The sequence below is a fragment of the Pyrus communis genome, chromosome 17, assembly GCF_041283825.1.
Source record: "Pyrus communis isolate YQ-2024b chromosome 17, ASM4128382v1, whole genome shotgun sequence".
Lineage (NCBI taxonomy): Eukaryota > Viridiplantae > Streptophyta > Magnoliopsida > Rosales > Rosaceae > Pyrus > Pyrus communis.
Genome location: NC_142581.1, coordinates 14279393 through 14284670, shown reverse-complemented (window position 1 = coordinate 14284670; position 5278 = coordinate 14279393). Strand labels below are relative to the sequence as shown.

At 40.1% G+C, this 5278-nt stretch overlaps 1 pseudogene; it reads left to right on the top strand.

Annotated features, from left to right (window-relative positions):
* Window positions 1-671: 671 nt before the first annotated feature.
* On the top strand, window positions 672-3889 carry LOC148689518 (uncharacterized; annotated as a pseudogene).
* The last annotated feature ends 1389 nt before the right edge of the window (window positions 3890-5278 follow it).

Genomic DNA, 5278 nt, shown 5'->3' with positions numbered 1-5278 from the left:
TCAAATTCCCTCTGCATGAACTCGTGTGTTAGTATAGATTGATGAGCACCTAATTTTATTATGCTACTGCTGAGATATTGTGATTTGGCGTATTTCTGGATTTATTGATGATTTACAAATTATTTCATACTTATATGTAGTATGATTTTTTGGAAACTATACATGTTTTACGGCAAGGGGTTAGTATGTTTAGAAAATAAATGTGTTTTATAAACCTTTGTTTTTGCCAACTCAGCTTTTTGTTTTTTGCCCCTCCAAGACTTAGATAGTGAATTCTCTATGGCATACGGGGAATCTCAGGCGGTTCTAACATACCCCTAAATAAATGTAGGAGCTTTTCCCGGTTATGTAATAAGTACTTTAACTAGTTTCGACTACACTACTTATGTCGTATTGTCATCTATACTCTGCACACTTATGTTTTATGGGTTTTTCCCATTATTGCGCACTCTCTACTTTAGATTAAATAAATGTTAGCTTGGGTTTAAATTTATCCATATTATTTTTATGCTTCACTTTCCTTTTTGGTTACGCCACATTCGGGTGTCGGCCAGCATACCTCGACTCTGGTCAGGGTGTGTCAGTTTGGTATCAGATCATAGGTTTGGTAGTCTTGCATTCCTCGTATGTGTTATAGGTCCTAATAATATTTGATCTCTTATGTCAGAATCATGCCACCTCGTAGAGTGCAACATGTCCCTTCTAAGACAAACTTTCCTAATTTTGGGCAACTCGATGAGGCTATCACTAGCGCCATTCAATCCACACTTCATCCTCCCTAAAGGACTACCTTAGAGACTGTATCATATCTTCAAATAAATAATTTCTTTGGCAATGAGGGGCCCAAGAAATCCAAGGCTTAGATCGACCATGTTGACAAGACTTTTCGCATTATGTAGCGACAAGGGAATCTTCCAGCTGAGAGATAGGTTGAGACAACGACTTGGTTTTTTCATCTGGGAGCGAAATCATGGTAGGCTTAGGAGTCACGCCCATTGTCTGCTCAAGATGCCATGAATTGGGATGTTTTCAGGTGCCTATTTGAGGCTAAATTCACACCTCCGGAATACAAGGATTGGAAGAGAAATGAATTCACAAAGTTGAAGCAAGGTAAAATGTCAGTCACAGAGTAGCACCGAAAGTTCATTGACTTATTCCGTTATTGTCCCTCCATCGTTGAGAATCCCAGAGAAATGCTCCGTTATTTTAAGATGGGGACTCGTAAACGACTGCGTTCTTTGGCTACTTCTACTCCATGCTCTACCTACCAAGAATTCTTTGAGGTTCTGCTTTATGTTGAAGATTCCGATAATGGTCCTGATGGTAAGGATGATGAAGAGGATAATAGTAATGCTCAAAAGAATAATAATAGGGGGTAGTCATCCTTTGGCTTTCGGAAGACTTAGAATTTCAAGAGAAGCAGTAATAGTTTTGGACCGTCGAGTAGTGGTTCAAGTTCCAATACATCTTGAAGGGGCATCAAGTCCAATGACAGTTCACATTTTCAGGGTCAAAGGAACGCTAGCAATTCTGGTGCTCAGTTCTGCCACAGGTGCAATAGTCGTCATTATGGTGAATATAAGAGGGGAAGTAGTGGATGCTACACATGCGGTCAGATGGGGCACAGAGCTAATCAATGCCCCTAGAATCAGAAAACTCAACCTTATACTCTACCACTTGTGGTTCCTCTTCAACAGATTTCAGGTTCTGGTACTTACCCACAGACAAGTTATGGTGGTGCTTACCACTACCAGGGCGACATATCCCTTTATCCAGAAAGAGTGTATCAGTACCCACCTGATGTTCCCTTTTACCAGGGCAGCTATCCACAGTACCAGGGGGTTATACGCCGCATCAGGACAACAGAGCATAGTGGTATGCTAGAGGATAGTACCAAAATCTTGATGTAGCTTTTAGCAGTGGCGGTTCGACTACGCAGACTAATCAAACCAACCATGGTCGACGTAATCAGGGATACGGCAATCAGGCAAACAGCGGTCGTGGAGACAGACAACAAATGCAGGGTCATGTCAACAACATCACCTTACAGGATGCTCAGGGTAACCTTAACTTGATCATGGGTACGTTGAATGTTCTTGGCCATCTTGCTAGAATTTTAATTGACTTGAGTGCTACTTATTCGGTTATTTCCCATATATTTTCTCAAAAGACTCAACCTCACCCCACTCCCCTCGATTATGATTTGAAGTTCTCAATGCCTAGAGGTGAAACTTGTTATGTTAGTTGGGAGTATCGAGGATGTCGGAATACCAGCTAATCTTGTTCCCTTGGACATCGTTGATTTCGTTATTATCCTAGGCATGGATTGGTTAGATTACAATCGTGCCATGTTGAATTGTCACCAGAAAATTGTTACTTTCCATCGACCGGGCATGCCTATAGTAACTTTTGTCGGCGAATGTAGTGGTCTAAAACACAAAGTTATCTCTACCATGAGGATGAAGAGGATGTTGAGGAATGGTTGTCAAGGCTACTTAGCTCATGTAGTGGTGACTGAAGACATTCCTGCTCGTGAGGAAGACGTTCAGGTAGTTAGACATTTTCTTGATGTTTTTCCTGACGATTTACCTGGCCTACCACTGGATTGTGAAGTAGAGTTCACTATTGACCTAATTCCAACTACCGACCCTATTTCTTTAACTCCTTATCGTATGGCTCCTACAAAGTTAAGGGAATTAAAAACCCAGTTGCAAGAACTTGTTAATAATGGGTTTATTCAACCGAGCACTTCTCCTTGGGGAGCTCCAGTCTTATTTGTGAGGAAGAAAGACAGAACTTTAAGGCTATGTATTGATTATAGATAGTTAAATCGGGTGACAATTAAAAACCGTTACCCGCTGCCTCATATCGATGATCCTTTTTATCAGCTTCATGGTGTTTATGTTTTCTCGAAAATTGATCTAAGGTCCGGTTATTATCAGTTAAAGATCAAAGGTGATGATGTTCTAAAAATAGCCTTATAAACTCACTATGGTCATTATGAGTTTCTTGTGATGTCATTCAGGTTAACTAATACTCCAATAGCTTTTATAAACCTGATGAATTGGGTATTTCGTCCGTATCTTGAAAGGTTGGTAATTGTCTTCATCGATGACATTCTGGTGTATTCTAAGAGCGAGGCTGACCATGCTAGACGTTTACGTCTGGTTTTGAAGAAGCTAAGATCAATTGTATGCTAGATTCAGTGAATGCCAGTTTTGGCTGGATCAGTTGTCATTCTCGGACACATAATATCAGCTCAGGGTGTTCTTGTGGATCATAAAAAAGTAGCAGCAATGGAAATTGGGAACAACCTCAAATTGTCACTGAAGTACGAAGTTCTCTTGGTTTTGCTGACTACTATCGCCATTTTGTGAAAGACTTCTCGGCCATAGCACTTCCTCTGACAAGGTTGACCAGTAAAGGAGTTAATTTTGAATGAAGTGATGATTGTGATCGGAGTTTTCAATAGTTGAAGTACTGTCTCACTTATGCATCTGTTTTGGCAATTCCCGATGACGATGGGAATTTCGAGATCTATAGTGATGCTTCTCTTAATGGTTTAGGCTACGTATTGATGCAGTATGGAAAGGTGATTGCATATGCTTCACGACAATTAAAGCATCATGAGATGAATTACCTTACTCATGATCTCGAATTGGCAGCTATTGTTTTCGCTTTGAAATTTTGGCAGCATTATCTTTATGAGAAAACGTGTCAAATCTTCACTGACCATAAAAGCCTCAAGTATATCTTTACTCAGAAAAAACTTAATCTCCGGCAACGTAGATGGATGGAATTGATCAGCGATTATGACTGCACTATTGAATATCACCCTGGTCGTGTGAATATTGTAGCAGATGCTCTCAACAGGAAATCTCACAATTGACTTAATGCTCTTTATGCATGTCATGTTCCTCTTCTAACTGACCTAAGATCTACTAGAGCAGTTTTAAGAATGAATCACCAGGGAGCTCTACTTGCTAATTTTCAAGTAAGACCAGTTTTATTGGATCATGTTCTCGAGGCTCAGACGAATAACTCAGAATCTCAGGAGTTAAAGCAAGCAGTGTTGAACAGCAATAGGGAAAATGTATGTACCGAATGTGGAAGAACTGAAGAAAGAAATGCTCGATGAGGCGCATATTCTCAGCTTATGCAATGCATCCTGAGAGTACTAAAATGTATCATGCTATCCGACCTTTCTACTACTGGCCAGGAATGAAAAGAGAAATTACGGAATACGTAAGTTGTTGTCCGGTCTGTCAGCAGGTCAAAGCGGAAAGAAAGAAACCATTCAGGTTACTACAACCACTTCCTATACCTTAGTGGAAATGGGAAAAATATCATAATGGATTTTGTGTACAAGCTACCTCATACACGTAATGGCTATGATGGTATCTGGGTGATTATAGATCAGCTTATCAAGTCAGCACATTTCCTACCTATTTTTGAGAACTACCCATTGAGTCGGTTAGCTGAACTTTTCGTTTATGAAATTGTCAAGTATCATGGTGTTCCAGTTAGTATTATTTCTGATCGGGACCCCAGATTTACTTCAAAATTTTGGGTAGCTTTTCAAGAAGCTCTATGTTCGAAAGTACTCTATAGCATCGCCTATCATCCTCAGACTAAGGGACAATAAAAGAGAACTATTCTGTCGCTAAAAGACATGCTGAGATCTTCAGTCCTACAGTTCATAGGCGTATGGCACAAGAGCTTACCCTTGATAGAATTTGCCTACAACAACAACTTTCACTCCAGTATTGGTATGTCACCATTTGAGGCATTTTATGGGAAACCTTGTCGTGGTTCAAGGTAGGCAAAAGAGTTTTGGTGGGTCCTGAAATCATAGATGAGACGACACAGAATATCCAAGTGATAAAGGGCAATCTGAAAGCAGCACAGGATTGACAAAAGAGTATAGCAGACAGACATTCGATAGACAAAGTATATAAGGTTAGAGATTAGGTATTCTTAAAGTTGTCACCCTAGAAAGGTGTTGTACGTTTCGGGAAGAAAGGAAAGCTAAGTCCTCGTTACATCAAACCATATCAAATCATTGAGCGAGTTGGTGAAGTTGCCTACTGACTTGATCTATCTCCAGAATTGTCAAAAGTGCATAATGTGTTCCACGTGTCCATGCTAAGGAGATACGTCTCTGATCTGTCACATGCGATTCCTCCTTAGCTGTTAGAGATTAAACCAGATTTGACTTATGATGAGGTTTAGTGACGATTCTTAACTAGAAAAACAAAGTTCTCATAAACAAAACCGT